Source organism: Lagopus muta, chromosome 3 (genome assembly GCF_023343835.1).
Source record: "Lagopus muta isolate bLagMut1 chromosome 3, bLagMut1 primary, whole genome shotgun sequence".
NCBI lineage: Eukaryota > Metazoa > Chordata > Aves > Galliformes > Phasianidae > Lagopus > Lagopus muta.
In genome coordinates this window covers 37,372,875-37,394,900 of record NC_064435.1, presented here as the reverse complement: position 1 = coordinate 37,394,900, position 22,026 = coordinate 37,372,875, and the positions used below count along the sequence as shown (strand labels likewise).

General features: G+C 39.9%; 1 protein-coding gene across 7 annotated transcripts in view; it reads left to right on the top strand.

Annotated features, from left to right (window-relative positions):
* Positions 1 to 22,026, top strand: part of FAM110B (family with sequence similarity 110 member B) — a 103,955-nt gene that overhangs the window by 42,166 nt on the left and 39,763 nt on the right. Inside the window, exon 1 of one of the 7 annotated variants that reach the window (XM_048939937.1) lies at positions 7,103 to 7,309. The exons of 5 other annotated variants lie outside the window; for them this stretch is intronic. The gene's annotated coding sequence lies outside the window, so the exon portion shown is untranslated. Of the gene's footprint in view, positions 1 to 7,102; positions 7,324 to 22,026 lie in introns of those variants that run through there. One more of the 7 variants, XM_048939942.1, reaches the window with a different exon arrangement.

The window sequence follows — 22,026 nt, the reverse complement described above, 5'->3', positions numbered from 1 at the left end:
GGAAACTGAGTGACAGTTTTTTTTTCCCCAGGCCTAGGAGAGGAAGGTGAAGAAAAGGCCTGCTGTTCTGGCCAGAAAGAATTGGAGAAGGATGGCCAGTAAGCGTTTTGTCCTTGAGATGTGGCAGATGTGCATTTGCCATCACTTTAAGAGCACTCCCTAGCTCCCATGTTAGTTGTAGTAGGGGAATCACTTCCCTCTTGTTTTAGGAGAAACACTGAAGGAAGGGGAGTGTTGGTTCAAATGGTCAGGGAGAGGAGAAAACAAGGGGTGTGAGTCTCTAGACTTTAGGGTTAGGAACTAATCTGTATGCATTTACACTCATTTTACACGACCCTGGCTATGTAAAGTCATTGCTCATTTTATATTAGAGCACTGGCTAAAAGCCACAAGCTGTCCTGGATGCAGGGTCTGGTATCTTATCTGCCCCACAAATGTCAGCTGCCAGGTCTACAAGCTGCCCGAGGTGTAAGTACACTCTTGTTAGGAAATAAGTCCTGAAGAGTTATTCATACAAGGGCTTTTGGCTTGCTCCATTAAATAATTAAGCCTCTCTTCCTGGAGAAGCATTTCATCCATGCCAACAAAATGCTTTTGGTTTATTGTAAGAAGATTGTGAGACTGGGTTCTGGTACAACAAGTCATAGTTGCTGGCTGTATGTGCATACAATTTCTGGTCATGAAATTAGCAATATTTCTAAGATTCAAATCTAAATTTATTTTACACTTAAGTAAAAAGTCTTGAAGTTTAATAATCTGTCTTCAACCTCGTTACCTTTGAGATGATAACCGAAGTCATTGCAATACAAAGCAAGTTTTCTTCTGGGATTAATTGTTCTGAGTGTCTTTAGCCCTTGTGTACAGTAATGAGATCTGAAAGTTGCTCTGAAGCTCAGGATTATGGGTGTGGGCTGGAGACTTAAAGTCTCCAAGCTTTGCCATTTCTGGGCGGTTTTCAAGTGAGTGCCTGCATGTGTTAGCATCTGCAAAGAACCACTTCATGTTCTGACATTTGCACCTTGACTTGCTTTCTAATTGTGTCTTGCAGCTTGACATAAACACCTTCTCATGTAAAGAGATGTGAGAGAGTGGAAAACATTCTTTGAAGAATAAAACAAATTTAATGAAAAGGGCTTTAGAGAGCCTACTAGGTCTTCATTGTCATCAGAGAAGATCAAAGAAAGCCACAGAGCTGCACTTTCTAACCAGAATTGGAAGCAACATTCTTAATTACAGAAGTGAGCAAGTCTGGCAGTTTTTCCTTCAAAGGAAGGAGTGCTGCATCTCGTTCTTCAGCTGTTGCACTGTTTGCAGCACAGCATTTTTGAAAAATTACGCCTGTCCTCTAATGGAAGGCTTGCATTTAAAGTCCTGTGCCAATATAGATGTCTTGGTTAGATATGAGCAGCATAAGGTTTTATCACAGATTGCAGTAAGGTGGTCATCGGGGAAAAAGACAGTAAGTAGAAAAGGAGAAGAAAGTGCCAGCAGTAGTGATGAAGATTAATGATGTGAAGGTACTGGAAGTGTACTTGCCATGCTGTAGGTTGTTTTTTGTTTGTGTTTTTGTTGTTGTTGTTGTTTTTGCTTCTGCTCTTCCACTGAGGAAAATTCAGGAACAGCTCTGTGCTTGTCTGTCAGCTTTCTGACTTTAGTGATGCTCTTGGGATCCCTATTTTCCACTACATCAAGTACAAAAAATGTATCTCCACTTACGAAGCCCTCTTGTGGCCTGTTCCGATGTATATTTAACTTCCCATGTCCTTGTGAGCAGTTGACTTTTGCTATCCTTATACCTCATGTTATGGCTTGAGAATCTTCTGTCATTCAAATTTGTTTATTTATTTTTAAACCTGCTTGTTATGGTATGCAAATGTATCTTCCTCACTTGACTGTTAAAAGAAGCAACCTCTGCTTTCACTAATACATTTTTACCAGCTTTGACTCACTGAGGTCTTGATCACTGGGTCACAATCATTGGTTTATGTAAGTCATGCATATACTGTACATAGCCCAGAACCTGAATCCACTGTTTAGGGCTATTTTCTTGCTTACCGTGTTACTGTTGAGCAGTGTGGTCCTCTTCAGTGGTTCATCATCCTCATGGACATTTAGTTGACTACCCAGAAGTCATGAAGTGGTGTCAAGGAGGCACACATGATCGTCTTGTTAGTGTGTACTCACAAATGTGTTGTATTTCAGACTGAGCTGCTGGTTCAGTAACTATTGTTGGGGTCAGAGAAGAGGGGGGGGAAATACAGGGATGTTAAGAATATTTGTGTAGTTTGCTATTGTTGTTGAAATAGGATATGGAGGGAGAAGAAAACATTACAGTGAAGGAAGAGTGAAAGGAATGTGGGTAGAAGTGGAAGTTTTGATATTGGAACGGAGCTGTCAGAATGGTATGTGTGACAGAAAATGTATTTTGAGGTGATATGAAGTCTTTAAAATAACCTGTCCTTTAAATTTGAGATGGCTCTGATCTTAAGGATGCAACCAGAATAATACTAACATCTGTGCCATATCTGGTTTTGTGGGCAAAGTATAAGTACTTAGAGCAGTAAATCTCCAGCAGGCTTCAGATCCTTCTTCACTGTGTTTACTTGAAGGATCCATCGTGGGTGGGATGAAACATGCCTTACTGGCAGCTTGACTGCTCCTCCCCTGGTTCTCAGAGGTGGTAGTGGCAGATTGATGTCTTAATTTTGATCACTTGGCTTTTCAGTGAAGAGTCTGCCAGTGTGTATGACTGCAGAAGCAAGCGATGACGATGGATGTGGGGATTTCTTGTTTGATTTTCTTAAAATGGAGGGAAAGAAAATAAAATACGAATGCTGTTTGATAACAAAAATAAAGTTTGGGCTTAGATCAGTCTTAGTGGTGTCCTACCAGAGATTCTCTGGCTTTATTATTGAGACTTCTCTGCCTGTTAAGTACCAGGAGGAGCAGTATCTGGGTGTAATTAGCATATTTGAAATGAATCATACAGTTGAATGTTACTTTTTTTTTTTTTAAATGTAATCAGTAGCATTCATATGTATACGGACATAGATGCGCATATGTACAGGTAACTGCTTTCTTAGCAGACTCAAGCTAGCATCACTTTGAGAAGTGCCCATGCTCCATAAAATGGATATGTTTTGTTTTTTAAAATTTTTATTATGCGTAGTGCCAATCTTGAAGCCTGGCATTTGTGACTTCCTGAGAAGGTTTGCTTGGCAAACACTAACGAGTGTGTTTTATTTCTCTCCATGAATGATGGGCTTGTGTTACATTTACCACCAATTTACAGACTTCCAAGACTTCACCAAGCACTTGCTGGGCAGGCAGAGAGCACACCAAATAACTGCTGTGAAGTCAAAGGCAGTTTTCACAAGGAAATGAAAATAGCACTAGATAAATCTTTGGGGGAAGTAAAATTGGAATATAGAAAAAATTATGAAAAATTGTCCCTTCATATTTAATCTGTGTAAATGTAGAAAGTACCATACCTACATAAATCTCAAGTTGTTTTTTTCTTTTCCTGTTATGTATACAAAACCATGGGATAGTTTATCTTGCTTTCTTCTGAAAGTCAAATGAATGCGTTGAGCCAAGTAAAATATTCATTAGAGTAATTGGTTCAGTTTAACCTTTTAGGATTACAGCTTGGAAATATATGTGCTATTGCCTTTAGAAAAGCAGCATGCTGCTTCAACAACCCTTTTATTCAACTCATTTTCTTCCCATATGTTTTCTATATTTTGCAAAACCTATTTAAGTAAAAGCTGTAACAGCTTCCAAACAATATTTGATGTTTCTTTAAGTCAAACATTAACTGCTAGCCAGTGTGAAACCTGCTTAGTTGTAAGACACATCAGGAGTCTACTGGTTTTAAATATTTTTTAATTAAAACCATAGGATATGTAAGTACTTATAAAAGTAACATAGGAAAAAGTTATCTGTTCCTCAAATAACCATCTGTCTGTTCACTCATTTAGATGTGCTTAAATGAAGTGTAAAACTTATTAATATGATAGCTAGGCAATTTTCAGAGTAGGATTTGTTTTCAGTTTCACATGAAGTCGTCGTACCCATAGGTTTTCATTTTTCCTCCCCTCTGTGATGGGCATCTGCCTCGAACCATATGGTTGTGGAAAATGTTGGTTGAAACAATTCTGTCAAGATCATGGCTAGAAGAAAAAAGCCTACCTTACTTTTCACTTCTAAAAACGTCATAAAGCCCTTCTGCTTTCATGTGGAGGAACAGGAACTCGAAGTTCAGCCCAGATGGATCCCCTGTGCCAGGGACAGGCTTATGCTTTCTATGAAAGTCTGCGGAATATTGGCCAACTCGCCTACCTTTCACAACTTGTTCACTTCCAGCAGAGATGTGCACAGGCTGAGAAGCTTCTCTATCCTCAGGAAACCTTTCCCAGCCTCTGTTCCTGGCATGTGTACATGCAGCCATATCCTTTCCCAGGTCCTGTGCCTGATCCAGACGATTGTGTGCAGTCATTACGGGCCGAGAGGAGGCTGGCAAAGCCCTGCCTTGTGCCCAGCTGGGATTTTAGCAGGTTGCCTTGCAAGCTGCTACCAGCTCCAAATGTCAGACCCAGGGTGCTATTCTCCACAGCTTCCTTTCCCTTCAGGCTGTCTAAAGATCAGGAGTGTTGTCAGAACTGATACAGAAACTGAGGCTGTTAGAACTGACTCATTAAGCTAACTACAGTTGTTTAATGAGTGTTGATTATTTTGCAGAGGAAAAAAAAAATGGTATCTCTTGAAATGCCAGTTTTGCAATTGTCAAACAGGAATCATTGTAATGGAGGTTGTTGGCAACCATGTCATGTTGGTAGGTTATCTTGGTAGATTACAAACATGGGTTATCTTAGGGAAGAACGTGGGTTGTGCTTTCCTCTGGAGCCAGCAGCTCATGGGAAGGAGGCAGAAGGATGGATGCATGACGAAGGGAGCTTAGAGGGCTTGCAGCTGTTGAGCAAAGCCCAAGAGGGGACCTCTAGGCGTAGCAGCCTGAGATTTTCAGAACTGGGAATCCTGTAGCAGCTGACACTTACTTCTGTTTTCTTGATCTCTTTGTCACCTGTCATTGGTGTCTTGGAGATTTGTGAATGTGGATTACCTTAGGAGAATCACATAGTCTTGGTGTCCGTCTCTGCTTACCAAACGTGAGTATCCCCAACAGCTGGATTAGAGCTCTTGGGTCAAGATTATCAGCTTTATTCATGTCACTACCTTCAGCAAAATGTTGGTAAAAAGTATTCTTGAGTCTGATCATCAAAGAAATGAGAATCTTCTTCACCAGGATTTGCCCTCTTCAGATCTTTCTGTTAAGTTTTTAACCTGTGTGTAAGCATCCCCACTCTCATTTATGAAATATATAGCTTTCTAGATTCAAGTCACGCTGCTGAGAAACTTGGAATATTCTAGAGTTTTAAAGAAGTGGTTTGTAAAAATTGATGAGCTCTTTAGATAACGTAATCTGAAAAGAAGACTTAATAAAATAACCCCCATAGTTGATTGCAATACAAAACTTAATGCTGACTGAAAGTTGACTCAAGGAGCGAAATGTCACTCTTCCTGCATTTCATTTTTATTTCTATCCCATATACTGCTTTGAGAATGTTTTTCTTACAGAAATGAAGTCTGCTTCTAGCAGAGTGACTTTTTATGAGCAATTTCCACTGACAGATTAAGTAAGCTATTTGCATATTATCAATAAATGTGGCCTTGTGCCGTTAGTACATGGAAGCCTTATTCCATTGGTAACATTTTATGTGGTAGCAAACATAATTTTAGTACTGAAGTAAATATGATAGATAAATGTTTATGAACAACCTATAATATAATGTATTTAGACAGTGCCTGATGCTGTATGGTGCTGGTGATAAGAGGAAAGAAGTGGAAGAAATGCTAGCATGAGCACAGAAACTATGTTTATGGATATGTGTAACATTGTGGAGCATCTTAACAATGTGTTGTAAAGTTACATACACCTAATTCTGTACTATGATGACACTGAGGCAGTGTCAGTCCTGAAAAAACTGCTTTATCTCATGAGGGGCATCTAGCCAGCTACCTGGCACTTCTGAAATACAGGCTCTGTATTTCTATCTTGCCAGTCACTTTTGGAATCCATATGGCTGCTGTGGAATAAATGAATATGTGAACAGTATGGCAATTGGAGGCTTCAAAATTCTGTTTTGTGCTAATTGGAGAGAAGATTCATTGACATATATAAGTGTTCAGGAATAATAAATTCCAGTGCTTGTTTTTTTTCATTATTATTTAGATGATACTCTGTAGGAGTTCTCAGCATCTTTCTGGTATACCGTGGTCTCTTAGATCACAGTGTCCCTTAGTTTTGTGCACTCAGACCTTACAGATATTTATAAGATGAAAGTAAGCTCCCCATACTTCTAAGAAGTGTTTGCTCATGGGAAGTATTTTCCAAATGAGTCCAGTTGTTTTGCCTAATGGCAAAAATGTCCTTGGCATTTCCACCACCACCTTATGAAAGCTTAGAATGTGAAGTGCCAGTGCTTACAGAAGCTCTCAGGTTAGCTGAGTGTCTGCACAAGTGAAGGTGTGCAGGATAAAGGTGGTCCTGTCAACGTCTGTGGGAGCTGCTGTGTGCTGAACACGTGCACTGAGTGCCTCAGAGGTCTGCGTTGTGAGTTGTGAACTACTGTAAGTAAATCTGTCAGAGGACTGCAGTGATTGCGCTGCTAATGTGTACATCTGAAACAAGGATGACTGACAAAGTAAACTGCTAGGTTTTGTTGTCTCGCTTATGGATCCAGCAGCCGACAAGTGGTCAGCTCTGCAAGCGCGCCTGAGTCTCCCACTCCTTAGAGGCAGATCATTTTCCTGGAGCCGAAGCAGCAAAACAGGGGCTTTTTTCCTCTCCGCACCCAGGCCACTCTCAGCCCCAGGTACCGATCTTTTGGTCGGGAGGTGTGACGTGCCTATGGCTGGGCGCTCCGGCAGGCAGCTATAATTAGCTGAGCAGCCGCTAAGCAGCGGTGACAGGGTGGGAGCTGCAGCGAGCATGTGCCGGATCCTGCATGTGCCTGGCTCTTATTGGCAGGCTGGGCTGCTGCCTGCCGGTTTGATAGGTTTCCCCAGTAATCTGCGTGCTGCATTACAGACATAGATACAGAGGTACTGCGCGCACGCAGCACTGGAGGTGCTCAGCTCGTAGCATGAGAGCCCGCAGATGAAAGGCATTGCTCTTTGTTACCAAACATCAGTACTTGAGGACTGCTAGCCACCAGCAGAGAGGTCGCTGGAGGAGTTTTACTTCGTGGTAATTACTTTCAGGTCTTTATCTTTCCGGTAAAACACAGCCGTGCATGAAATGAATACTGTTAATCATGTCATCTGTTTAATTTGATCTTACTTCCGTTAATATTGTGTGTTCTCTGGTGGGAGAGCTGTCAGATTACTAAACGTGTCATTAGAGTGGATTTAGTAGAAAAATAGGGTGTGTTTATGCAGGAATATTTCTTTCGTTTGAAATCTCCAGCCTGTGCATGCGAGTAATTTTCCTGTAGCCTTTTGTAATGCTAATAGAAATATTGCTTTTATTGGAATGCGTTGTGCAAGCAATTGAATTAGAGCATTTGTGACCATTGGTACACGAAGAGAAATCTCCTAACAGTGATTAGTTTAAAGGATAATTTTGCAAAGTGTTCTTTAATTTGATCAGAGTAATGACTATCCTGGTGTTCCTCTCATGGAAAGAGAGAGAGATGAGGAGTATATGCTATTGTTCTTGCAACAGAGATGCTGTCTGGGTGGATTCTTTGTTTCATCCACGGGTTTTATTTTCAGTGGCTTTCAAAATGAAACTAAAGGTACCCTGCCTGGTAGATTGCAGTATATCCATTCCTTGCACACACACACACAGATATTTGTCTGTATTGTTCTCAAAGGCTGAATTTTGGCCCAGAGCCTTGTTTATCATCAGAACTGCCTTCAGCAGTAGAATGAAACAAGATGGACATGCCAGTTTTTCCCCTGTGATTTCAAGACTTTCACAGTATTTACCAGTGCACTCATTTGAGTTCTCATTGTTCTTGACCTGCGCATCAATTGATGACAACTTTTCCTATAAAAAGCATGCATATTTGATGAACAGGTTTTACAGCTAAAGCTGTTCAGACGATGGGGAAGCAAGCATGAAGTACTTAAAAAAAAAAAAAAAAAAAAAAAAGTCTCTTAATGTAGTCATTCTTCATGTGATGACTTTGGAATATCGAAGCTGACTGTTGAGAGTTGGAAGTTGGTGCCCTTGTCTGTGTCAGACTCCAGAGCCCAGATAAACTTGTGCATGAAGTCACCAGCCCTCTGGCTGGCTGCCACCATGCGTCGGAGGGACGAGGTTGTCTCAGCAGTGTCAGGAAGGTGTTGAGAACAGGAGCTATTTTGGTGTTAGCTTTCACTCTTCCCTCCGTGCCTCCCTACAAGGATGCTTTTCCTACTGCCCAGACCAACATAAAATCAAGTTGTTCTTTAATAATCTGGTGCGAAACTACATTAACCCCCAGAGTAGATACCCTTAAAACCTGCGTATTTATGCATTTAGTAACTTTATATGGCTGTGAGCACGGTAGTTATGCATGCTTTGTTATTTGTAATGGCATATTCAAAAGGGAAAGTATTTGGGATGTTTTAATCACAGCTGGCACGTACGAGTTTCTTTGAATGTTTGCTACTGACTAGAATAGTACTTTGTGAACATTCACCAGGGTTTTGTTTCTGAAGCTGTTTTTTCTGATGTAGATGCAAAAAAAAGACATTTCCCCACAGTTAGGTTTGGACTGGGAGGACCTGGCTGTGAAGGTGGGTTGTTCAGGGTGCCATATATTTCTCCTTGCTTCAGAGGACCAACCAGAAGCATCTTAAAGAGGTGTTCAGTTAATTTATGCCTTCTGCCTTCTTAAAGAGGCTTTCATGAAGTAATTATCTCTATCTTCATGACCTCTGTGACATGAGGGAGTAAGTAATGGTTAGCTATAGCTGAAGAAATGTAGAAATTCCCCAGCTGAATAACATATTTGCTATAGGGAGGCAGCTCACTTATTTTCTGTTTCAGGTGTTTAGTTATCATTATTTGTAAGCAACATTAGACATAACAGGAAAAAGATGTTGTGACAGCATATCTTTGGTGGCGAATATATTACCTGCTCCCATAGAAACTGAAATACTGCACCCCATAGCTATTAAGGTGTGCATCTCCTTACCTTCTAAAAGAGCTGTGATGATCTGTACAAGCATCTCCGGAAAAGACAGTCATGAAGCTAAAGCTGGTAGTAGTTCAATTTAAACTTAAAACGCTTTAACAAAAAGGAATAAGCTACTTCGTTGTTGCTCCTGTCTTTGTGTTTTTTTTTTGTTTGTTTGTTTTCAACCATCTCCTCTTTCTCTTTGGTGAACAAAGAAAACAAATAGAAGCAACAGTTATTGAGTTCTGTCTAAAAAAGTTCTCATCCTTCTTGCTATAAACGTTTTAACAGTAACGTGCTAATTGCTGCAGGAAATCTAGCACACTTCAGATTATTCTTCTTGAGGCTTTGTATTCACATTTGCTGGAAATTTTCTTGGCTTCAAAGTTTGTAGTTGCTGTTTGAGAGGAGATGCCTGCGTAGTGCATTTGCTCCGTGCCTTGTCTCTGCTGCATTGCTCTGTAGTTATATCTCTACATCATTCATTAAGTAAAGGAGAAACTTTTCCTTTCCAATCAAGAATTATGGTCTGATAGTGATAGAACAAGGGAGAATGGTTTGAAAATAAAAGAGGGCAGATGTAGTTCAGATGATAAGAGGGCGCTTTTTACTTAAAGTGGTGAGGCGATGGCACAGCTGCCCAGAGAAGCTGAGGTGCCCCATCCCTGAAGGTGTTCAAGGCTGGATTGGCTGGGGCTCTGGGCAGCCTGAGCTGGTGGGGGGCAGCCCTGCCCATGGCAGAGGATTGGAACAGAGTGGGCATTGAAGTCCCTTCCAACCAAAGCTGTTTTGTGATTCTAGAGTGCAGTGGGTGTATGGGATGGTAAGAACAAAAAAGTATGTTACAAAAATCAGTGTCTCATCTGCTAGAGTGTTTCATATGTATGTAACTGTCAAAGAGTGATTTCAATCATGTATGCCTAAGATACATTTGTGTAGAAATGAATACGTTGTTAATGCTTTCAGTGTGGTACCCTGATCTCATTATAGGCTAATGGAAATATTTATATTCCTTGAAGAGTAGTGCTTTCAGAAGCACTGGCTTTGACTGTCAGCTGAGGATGGATATATGCAGTAATCTGAGTGCCAGTTATAAACAGTGTTAGACCAGCTCTGCTTTATTAAGATATTAAGTCTTTTTTACCATTACATGTGTAAGTGCATATCACATTAGGTAAAACCATACCAAATCTAAAAGAAAGATGATGCTTGAAGTTAATGTTTTTTGTTGGTTTTATTTTTTTTTGGTAGTCTGTTAGCAATGAAAGAGAAACTCCAGAAAAAGTCATAGGGATTTAAGGTATTACCCAAGAGTTTATTTTGCAGGATTTGTACTTACAGGCCTTGCTGTTTTTGAAGTTGAGTAGCAGTAAGTGATATATATGTAAAGGTTTACATTAAAATGGGAAAAGTGACTTTGTGCCCTAAAGTATCTTTCACCTTCTTATTTGTTTTTGGAGCCAACTCCAATTATTAAGTTGATGGAACGTCAGTCTTTTTAAATGGTTCAATAGGGTATCTGTAGTTGCTGCTCATTGCACATTGTTCATGGGAGATCACTGGCCTATTCCCTTTGGTTTTCTTGGAGAGTGAAAGTTTCTTACATCCTTCAAATCCCCAAGCTTTGGAATTGGGCTGAGTGAGACGAGCCTGGCTGAGGAGGTGAGGGATGTTCTGAAAATAAAGAAGGACTCACTGCCTTAGCAGAATAGGAAAGTATGATCGGAATCATGATGTCCTTCCCCATACTGAGATGGCTGGGCAGGATGGGTGTTGGGAAGAAGACTCCCCTCGTTGCCAAGTAGCTGATGGGATGGGACAGTGGCTACTGGCTACTGTAGGGCTGCTCTTCCTGTCCCATCACTTTCACTCATTTGCTGCGATTTGTTATGTGGGCTGTGTGGAGCTGTGCAGGAGACTTGAAGAGAGGAGGAAATATGCATAGCTCTAGGCACCTATCTGTCAAATGCTTGCAGTACACAGAGGAAGAACGTGTTTTATTGAACAGGGTGACAGAAGCAGCAATATCTTCTCCTTTTGGTTCTTGCAGCTGCAGTATTTTGCCTTAGTTGTGTACTTGGGGAATGGAGGTTGAAAATATAATGGAATTTTTTTTTCCACATTTAATCCCTTGTTACAATTCATTTTAATTATTCTTAGATTTATTACCTGAGTTTTTAAGCGTGACCTGATGGATCAGTACAGAATGCAACTGACAAACCATGATCCTGGATGCTGTCGTCTGGGGAATCCTAGTAACAGGATTACTGTCTGTGTTTCTCATTGTCTCTCATGGATGTACTTCAGCCACCTATGGGTACCAGTGCTTGCTGCAGTCTGTTCAGAGAACAGTGGAAGTTTTCAACCCAGATCCTCACTTCATAAATAAATGTGTTTTTTTTTTTTTAATAAACATGAATAATCAATTCCTATCCATAACAAACATTTCTTATTGTGCCTGATAGTTCTGAGGTATATTGGCTTATTAATTGAATGTTGTTTGTGCTCCTGATGGAGCATCTATTTTATGGCCATCTACTTTATTGGCTGTTTGTCTGCTGGGTTTTGTAGAGTGGTTTTGTTGTATCCATTCCTAGTATCAGTGTGGATACTACAAAATCTCTATTACTGAAAAAGAATGATATCTGAAGGAAAGGCAGTAATTTAATGTGCTTAACCTTTTGGAAGTTGCTAGACTAGCCAAAGAGCAGACTGATCTGCTCCCTGGTTAGGAAGTCTGTACAACACATTCACTATCCACACTGTGCATCTTGTGGTACAACTTGTATGGGTTGGTAGGGCCATTTAAACTGAGAGAAATTTGAGCATTCAGGTCTGTGTGGGTACACACTTTTTCAGAAGTTTGGGAATACTTGGCTCTTGCTTCTGTTTCAGATCCATGGTTATAATGAGCTCTTCTGAGATCTGGATCCTGTTTTTATAGGTAGTGATAACGGAGAGTTATTGATATGGGGAGGTATGTGTTTGCATTATCACCCAACAGTATGATACAGCCTCATAATACAGCATTGCCTGCCTGTATTATCTGAACAGAAAAAGGCTAGAGAGGAAGGGGAAAAAAAAAAAAACCAACACAAAGATTGTAGCATCTTTTATGTGACCACAGGCTGTGCGCTGAAGAGTCTATGTTTTATGGTCATAAATCATCATTCCTTATATCCTTAAATCCTTAAAAAGGGCAAAAAAAAAAAAAAAAAAAAATCAGTGTAACTGCTCCTGCCCATGTGAGCACTAACAATACAAACTTCCCAGGGTAGGGACAATTTTCTTCTGTTTCAGTGTCATAATTGGCACTGGGTATTTTGGGCATTGCAGTCATCCAGAACTGACTGTTCAGCTTTGTGTTTCTCTCTGTGACATTCCAAAAACAGTCTAACCAGAAGATGTATAAGATACTGAAAAATTGCATCCTGTTCTCTTCCATCACCACTCTATCAAACCTTTTGCAATCCAGGCTTTCCCCACCTCATATCTCTTTGACATCCTGTGGAATGCAGGTTGCTGCTTTGGCCCTTGTGCCCCAGGGCTGGGTAAAGCCCAGCACACGCAGAGTGCTTGCCCTGCTTGCTGTTAGTTGTAGTGGAAAGCAGAGCACGGCAGCTGGAACAGAACAGGACCTTGAAGTAATAGATGGTCTCCTTGTCTTTCATTGTTTTGGTGTATCATTTCTCTTTTCTGCACAGTTGTTCTTCCCTTGCTGCCACCTCAGTTCTAAATTTGTCTGTCCCATTTTCCCATTCAGACCTATCTTCTTTCTGTTACTCACTGTCACCAGTCAAGCTTTCTCTGCCTTTCAACTTCTGCCTGCCATTCAGCCCTCTGTGCTCTGGCATCTTTGCAGCCACCACTCCTTTTTCAATGGTGAATGTCCAAAAATAACTTGGAAGTAGAGGTGGCCAGGGATGGCATGCAGGCAAAGAATTTAAGTTCTCTTATCAAAGAGGCTTTTTTTGTTTTGTTTTGTTATGACTTTTTATGGCTCTTTTACTGATGTAAGGTGTCCTTGGTTTCTACGTAGAAAGCTCATTTTGATAAACACAAATCTTACCCCTGACCTTTCCAAATCTGACATCTCTGCTTTTCTTCTCTTACCTCTACTGAAAGCAAGCATTCCTCTTCATCTTCCTGTCATCCTCCTGTCATCTCTACCTCAGGGCTTTCCAAAGTGATTCATGAGCTTTGCTGGCTGCTTTTTGAAAACAAGACCCCTTTTAATTGTGTCTGTACTCAAGTACTCCACATCAGCTGTGCTGTAGGGTGGCAAACTGAGGGGCTGCTCTTACCAACCCTCTGCTCTTTGCAGGTGTCTCAGCCAGCAGTGGCATGATGCTGAACCAAATAATGACAGCTTTTCTGCTGCCTACAGGGATGTGAACTGTGTGGGTGCTTGCTGGCTTGGAGTTGTGTTGATTTGCTCTTTTGTGCTGGCTACTTGATGAATTTACTGCTAAAGGGGACCCGGCACTTTCATGGTTGCCTTAGTTAAATCTTCACAGACTGACAGCCAAAACAGATGGTGTGACCATCTCATAGAATCATAGAATGTCTTGGGTTGAAAAGGACCACAGTGATCATCTAGTTTCAATCCTCCCATGGTGCACAGTCTCCAACCACTCATGCTAAAGTATGTAGGGTTTGGGTTCTTTGTCTTGGTAAGGAATTCTTCCTGCAGCACACAAAAGCTGGGGTACTTCTTTACTATCAGCTGCACTGTTTAGCTCCTCAAGAGCCAGTTTCTGCAAGTATTTCCTCTTTCCTCCTTCTACAAAGCAATTTATGCTTTTTTATTTTACTTCAGCATGACTCTGAAGACATGCATCAATAGCATGTCTGCAACTAAGTCTTAAACCCATTCTTAGAAGAGTTCTACAAATACTGGAATCCATTTGGTGTTGAATTAGTATTGATTTTTTTTTTTTTTCTGCAAACTTGCTGAAACTTGATTGATACTTCTCTCATATCCAAGAAGTAGATACATCTGCAGCTCTTCCAGCTTTGTGGAACATCCTACTGAGGCAGTAGGATCCTACACAGAGCTTTTTTTTTCTTCTGCTTGCCAAAAATCATGCAGTAAATTATCAATGTATATAAATAACTCTTGGTGAGTAATAAAGGAAAATGGAGCCAGTCTTTTTTCATTTGATATCCTGTGACAGCACAAGAGGCAATGGGCACAAGCTAAAACACAGGAATTCCGATGTAAGCATATGATTTTTTTTTTTAACTGTGAAAATGACCAGATGTTGGCATGAGTTTCCCAGAGGTGTCATGGAGTCTTAAATTCTGGAGACCTTCAGCAGCTGCCTGAACATGGGCCTGGGTGACCTGTTTGGGCAGTAATTGGGCCTTTTTCTGTAATAACTATGCTATCCAAAATTACTTTGTGTTTCTACACATGTACGCACCCATACATAATAGGTAGAGATCTGTATTCATCTACCTATTGCTAGTTTGTATATAAACATAATGGAGATCAGGACAAGCTGGAAAAAATAAATGGAAAAGAGTTGCTTAAGGAAATAATATTTTTTTAAAAAAACTGTTTCATGCAGGCCACACTTTCTATGCTTTATGTAGACATTGTAAATCTTAGGTAATTTACTTTCTACAATGATATTATCTCATTGCGTTCAAAAACATTATATAAAATTACTTCAGAGAGGGCTTTAACTTTCTTAGATGGTTTCTGTTGGGCACCACTTACTCAGAATTATGTCTTTGTTAAGGACCATGTTAAACTTAAGTGGGCAGAAAGTGCATAGAAGGAAATCTGCATGAGAGAAAGGAGAATAAAAGGCTGTGGGCCAGAAGAAGGAGGTGGCCCCTCAGCTGGACTCCCCTCCAGCATAATACAGCTCTGAATTAGGCAGCAAACATAGAGAAACTGGCCTGCTTTGAGAACACACTACAGGCACTTCGTTGTTATGCAAATACTTTCTGGAGTCCTAAGTGCAGGTAATTAAGGCTGTGCTTGTACTCAGCCTGGTTTCTGCAGTCCGTTTGTGGGTCTGACATCACTGCTGAGAACTAGAAGACTGGACAAAACTGGCTACTAGAACTGTTTTTAGTCCTTAGGTGTGTATAAGTAGCATCTGCCCTCGAGGCAGTGCTGGAGGAAGCTGTTAGGGCGTCCTTTTTAGTATTAGTTGGGTGACTGGAGAAGGAAAAGGGATCTGGCAGAGCTCTTCATCCTTCAGTCATGACTTTTGCCTTATAATATTAATAAGGTTCCTTTCTTCTTTTCAGCCCCCACTAAAACAGTTTTCTCCTTGTTTCAGTGGTCCCCATGGTTAGTATTACATTGTTTGGGGTTGAGAGGTGGTCTTTTGTTTACATCTTGGCCAAGACAAGTGGCAAAGAGTACAGATCTGAGGTTTTATATTTGAAGTAGCAGAAACTTTATCTTTGTTTTCAAGTTTTTGGATTTGTACTGCTTCAATACACACATTTTCTATTTTGATGTTCCACGTTAGAATATGTTGTGGGATTTATTTTTTCCTGCTTATTTACAGGTTCTGACATAACATCTTAGAAGTTGTACATAGACATTTCCTACAGTGGAAGCACTTGGAAAAAAAAAAAATCTGTTCTGAAGATGAAAGAAACCAATCTCTATTTATGAGAGCTTCCTTAGCTCCTTGCTTAATACATCAGCTTCAATCACAGCCAGGAAGAAATATTAAATTTTATTTTTTGTTGAATTTTCAAAAACTAATCAGATAAATCCTTTTAATCTTTATAAACTGTACAGTTTTTGTTTGTTTTTCCCATTTGTTTCTTTTTAGTTTAGCTTTTAGGCCTTTTACACATGATGAGATTATTTTCCTTGGTCCCTACAGCTGTCTTTTGAAAATCCTTTGGAGGTAATCTGTAATAGTGAGGAAGTTGTACCTTGTTGGATGTTATAGGCATGCATGAAAAAGCAATGAGTTTGTCCTAGCAGGTTGAGTCTTCTTTCCCTGGTCTTAATTCCCTTTACCATGTATACATTTTAGAGCCATTACTTTGTCTCTACCTTCCAGCCCCTTCCCAAATTCACACATTCTGTGAATTTTGCTTTCAAGGACTGTCTGGAACTAGAAGAAAAAGTCCTGTTCAATTTTGTAGACTAAAAAACTTGTTTCTCATTCCCTATATATTATGCAGCTAAAGAAGTTGCAAATATTTTATATGAAATCCTTCAATAAAGTGGGATCTGCCCTTAAGGCTGCCATGCAAGTCAGTAACAGCCCCCGGTATTGGCAACAAGAACAGGGTTATCACCACTGTGACCATTGCCTTCGTGCCTGCTTCTGCCCTTCCCAGCTCTGCAGGGCAGAGGTGACAGCCATGACAGAAAGGGTTTAGTTGCTTGGGGAGTTTTGTGTAAATAAGGCAAGGAAGGATTTGTTAGAACTGGGGATTTGATTCTCATCTCTTCACAGGGGTTGTAGCAGTTTGTTACTTCTGGCAGTGATGTGCAACAGTGTGAGAAATGCCTTCATTTCTTTACAGCTGGAAAGGAGTTACCATGAAGCACAAGGATGCTGTATCAGAGCTTTTTTTTTATGAGTTCTTTCTTCCTCAAGCCTGCCAGTTACAGACCCCAAACTGCCAAGCACGAGTACATTTAAAACAAAGATAATGACAAATTGCACAAAGGCAGAACCTCATCAGACACTCTTGGGAAGGACTCTTAGAGATCTGACTAATTGAGAGTATTACCATAGCTTGAGATTATTGCAGTGGTTGGTTTCTTTTGGTCAGAAATACCAACGAAAGCACAGCTTCTCACCTTGCACTGTGCCATCAGGCCTTCTACTCTGGCATGGAAAAGTTTGGAAGTTCAGGGTATTTTTCAGAGGACAGAAATCCAGGGGCAGTGAGTCTTAGGGGATCCTCATTTCTTTTTGCTTCAAAACAGAATTGCATGTGTTGTATTAAGAAAATAAGCCACTAATACTGAAGAACAAGCTGGGGCTTATTTTTACTATTGATTGATTCTGGTTTTCATAGTTGTGGGAGAAATCAGATGGCCCGGTTACAAATGCAGAACTGATACATTGTTTAAAAAAAAGTGGATTTTTTCCTTGCAAAGAGCAGAACCGAGCTAGGTGTAATTCTGTTTCAGTTCCTGTTGTATTTAGCACAATTGCAGCATAGTCTTCAAGTCTGGAAGACTAACATCCCTAATTCACGCGAGCTGTCATCTGAGATGGGCTGCATTTCTTTGAAAGCACTAAGTCCTTAAATAATTTGCATTAGTTCTGAATGGTTGAGTTGCCTCCAATACGGTTTGATTACAATCTTTATTACTGTGTAGGTGTCATTTTTGTCTGTATATGTTGTAAATATATAAAAGCAGTGTTAATATTAAATAATCTCTTCTACGTTATTCTCTGCTCAGCTGATATCTCAAATTTCTTTGTAGGGTTTTTTGAACCCCTCAAGTGTCCTAATATTTCTTATCAATAAGGTCACATTCTTAGGTAGTAGATGCAATTGCTATCAAGTTAAGGCATAAGGCTCTCAGTAGATTAAGGAGTCCTTATGATGAACTTTTCATGCGAAGTGAGCTCTTAAATTGGCTTCTGAAATTTCTCCTTAAGGTAAAAATCCTACAGTCCATGTTAATCAGAAAGTATATTTCTCTTTCTGCCTTATTAATTTTTTAGCATAGTAATGAAAAATGAATTTGTAAAGAAGCAGTTGTTTTTAGTGGAGCAAAACCTAGTCATCTTAGGTACATCTTAGCCCTGCTTTGTTCCTCTCAAGGATCTTGCAGCCAGGTGCAATCTGTACCTTGAAGTTTTCCTGGTGCTGCATGCCCGAGATGCAGCGTTTCCCTGTTTGCCCATCCATGTGTCTCATCTTACTACAGAAGTAGCTCACCACCACTCTTCTAGCCTGCATGAAAGCAGTCTTGTGCCATTTACATCAATCTTGAATATTGCATGAAGGGAGCATTTCTGAAGCCTGTGCACTTTGATTATATCATTCCTCTTTACATCATCTTGCTGGTTCGTTCTTTGTAGACAGTACTAAAACTCTCTACGTGATATCCTTGCATTAGCTATTGTCTCTCATTTGTTACCTTAATGCTGGTTTTCTGTCTCCATAGTGCCATCTTAAGTCGCCTTGCTGTTATGCTTTCCAACCATTGTGTTTTTGCTTTGTCTCGCATCCTTTCAACCTGGGAAGAGTTAATTGTTAAATCAATTCAGTGTGCTCTAGGATAGTGGTCTTTAATTTACCTTATATCATCAAGCAGTCTCACAAAATGGGTATCAACTTTTCAGTTAAGACATAGAAAAAGGGTTTCTTATACTTGTAGCAACACATCTCAAGAATCCTGTCTGCTGGAAAGGCTTTTCTGTGCCGATGTTAGGCAAAATCTCATAACACAATGGAAACTTGAAGTGTCTTCACTGATTAGAAAGAACAAGTCTGGTCTAGTTGTATTTCTAGATGAGTGCATTTGCATGCCATGAGAATTATCATCAGTTAGAAAAGCAAATTGTCCTAAGAAGGAAAATGAAGAATAAAGTCAACGAGACTACAAGAGACAGCTTGAAGAATGATGAAAAAACATACAACTTTTTATGGTTCTATTTGCCAATGAAGGTCTGAAACTCAGTATGCATTTTCTGGTGCTTTCTAAAATAATTTCTGCAGGTACCTATATTTAGACTGTGGAAACAGAGGTAACAGTGTCATTTTGGCAGACTTGAAGCACTGCTTCATGGCCTAATAAGAGAGGAAGATGCCTTGCTTTGGGAACCAGAAATTGCAATAATAATGGTGCTTCTGTTCTACTGACTAAGTGCTTTTCTTCATGTACAAAATGGGAATGACTAGTCCAACCCACAGAGTGGCTCCAAGCATTAATTAACTCTGTTCAATGCTGTTCTGGAAAGCAAAGGATTTTAGTTGTTGTCCTTGGTGTTTTGTGTTGATTTTAATGGATGCCCAAAAGTCTGAAGTCTAGTTTTGTTTGCCAGATTATTCAAAACTGTGCTACATTCACGAGCTCTCAGAGAAGGAAGTTGACAATGCTAATGTGTGGTCACGGCATTTTAAAGAAATCAATAAAATAATTGTCTTATTTATTGGGACCTCTACCTGTATTTTCAGCGTTCACACAAAACCATGTCAGAGTGCACAGCTGTTAGCACTGACCCAAGAATCTTTAAAACTAATTAAAAAATTGCCAAATGTTAACTGCCGTTACATATTTAACAGTTAAACAATGGATTTCTTGCTTAAGGCAGGCATTTCTTTTCAGTAAATTAGGAGTGCAGCAGGTCTCATTGAGGTCCTGAGATGTTTCTAAGACACTGTTACAGAGCTCTGCTTACTTCCACAATACTGTCATAAATAACACTGTGGTGATGGCTGGGAGCAGAAAGCTTGTTCTGAAAAAGTACCTGGTACTAATTCATGGGGAGAGAGGAAGAATAAAATTAAGGGATTTCCTGTACTAAAAAGTGGAATTAAGCATAGGAAACAAATGCACTTCAAGATTCAAATACAGCTCTGGCATGTGATTCTGTTTCCTAGAAAAGTGGCATATTTTTTGGGGGCTTCCAGTTGGGATGGCATTTGTTTTTCTTATTTATTTTTTAACTATAAAAGGCGCATGTGAGAGAAATGCAAATGAAACAACCTGAGAAAGTATAAGGGCTGGGCTGATTCCCAGCAGGTGTTCTTTCTGTATGGACTCTTCTGTAGGGTTGAAGCATCTATAGCAGAAAAGACTCATTTTCAAATTTCCTTATATAATCTCTTGAAGTTAATATAAATTATGGATACTGGAAGTTTACAGAAGAGCCTAGAATAGTATTTGTTCCTTGTAAAAAATTTAAACATACATGTGGGTATCAGGTTTTGAAAGTCTGAAAACAGTAGCCAAGATGGTATGAGGTCATTGTGCAATTTTGCCATCACTTCCCACTGATACTGATAACAGGCATGAGAATTGCATGTGATGGTCACTGCTATGCATTGCATGGCTCAGAAAAACAAGCAGCCTTCTGTGCCTTTAGAAATCATATCTACCACAGAAGGGCCGGGGGCAGCTTCTCAGTCTTAATTGCTTCTTCAAGCACTACTTCAGCAGTGGTGCTTTGGTAACCAAGGGAAGGGTGGAGCCAGTCAGTGTACAATTAAAATTTATCTCATTAGCAGCGGGTGGGTTGTTCTGCCTCACTTAGGATCTGAGTTTTGGGGTAGGAGATCAAGTGGCAAGTTGGGAGGGTGAAGAGATGCACGCTGGCATTGGTGTCTGGGGACTCCAGGTTGAGACATCCAAAAAGGTGATCACACCTCTTGTGTCTATGGTTTTAGAGATGTATGTTTCAGGTTCATACTAAAACACTTCAGAATTATATTCTCTGTCTTACCCTGGGACTGTCCTTGGGCAGGAGGAGCTGGGGCTGCCCATCAGTCAGGCATCAGTCATTTTTCCAAGTGTCACTTCCAAGATGATGGAGTGTTGCCTTGACTTTCTCAGTAAAGCTACCCTCATAAATCCAAAACTCACACTGTCACAGCAATTCCATTTTTTTGATGCACATGAGTTTTATCCTTGAAAGAGAGGACACTATTTTAAACGCTCCTCTGATGTATAGTGAAATTCTACAGTAAAAACTTTTCTATCCTAGGACAAGCAATCCAACATGTAGCAAAGGGACACAGAATGAGAACTTTGCTACCACTGCCCAGTTCCTGTCCCTTGCTGGAGGAAGAGCGTGCTTCTGAGGATCATAATGGACATAACCATTTCTATACCATCCCAGCAGTTTGCATAGTATAAAAGCAGCCAGATTGTGAACCATTTTAGCTGTCAGTACACTGGCTATTAAGATATAAATTCTATGTCAGTATTTCAAATTATTTCTCATAAATAATGATTTACATATAAGTATTCAGATTGTTGCAGCTTAAAATCGGTTGATGTCACATGAGTTGTTAGCATTGAATTGCAATGCCCTTGTTGGCAGTAATTTAGTTTTGGTGTTTGATTCATTTTCCAGCACTTTAGTTTTGCAACTTGTATATTGTATGACAGAAATGCAGCTATGTGGGACTCTGTAATTCAAAGCCGTTAGTTCTCATCTACAACTGTTGGTTCTCTTATGTTTTTCCTGCTAGTTAATATGCAGATGTTCAGATTTCCAGAAGATGGTTGTTTGTTTGTTTGTTTTTTTAACCTTATGATATGATTAGGATAATCCAGAAGTAAGGATGTGACCTTCAAAACAGTCAGGTTGGCAGCAGGCTGTGATAGCTCAAGGTTTAATTGGAATTTCATCAGAGTGTGTTTTTTCTCACAGTATACATTAATGATCGGATGTTTTTGTTTTGTTTTGTAAATTGCATAGAACCAACAACTCAGAGAAGATTATGATTAAGTACTTTGTAATGTACTTAAGAGGATGCATTTGATAATGTGTTTGAACTTAGTTTTTCTGTGACTTATCAAGTGTCCATAAGTGCAGGACTTCTTTCTTGTTACTGGAAGGGTAAATTTGCACAGTTTTGAATTCTTTGCTCAGTTGGATGATCACTGCCATGTATAAAAATCCCTGAGCCACCAATTTTTTTTTCTTTTGTTTTCTGGAATCAGCAACAAGATGGAATGATAGCCACAGGTGAAAATCACTGCTAAAACAGCCATTTAAAGTCAAGAAGTCGTTCGATCTATAGGTGGTCAGCACTAGATTCGAGCTTTATGTGTAATTTTGCTATGGTGTTCCATTCATGCAGATGCTTTTTTGAGATTAGGAAGAACTTT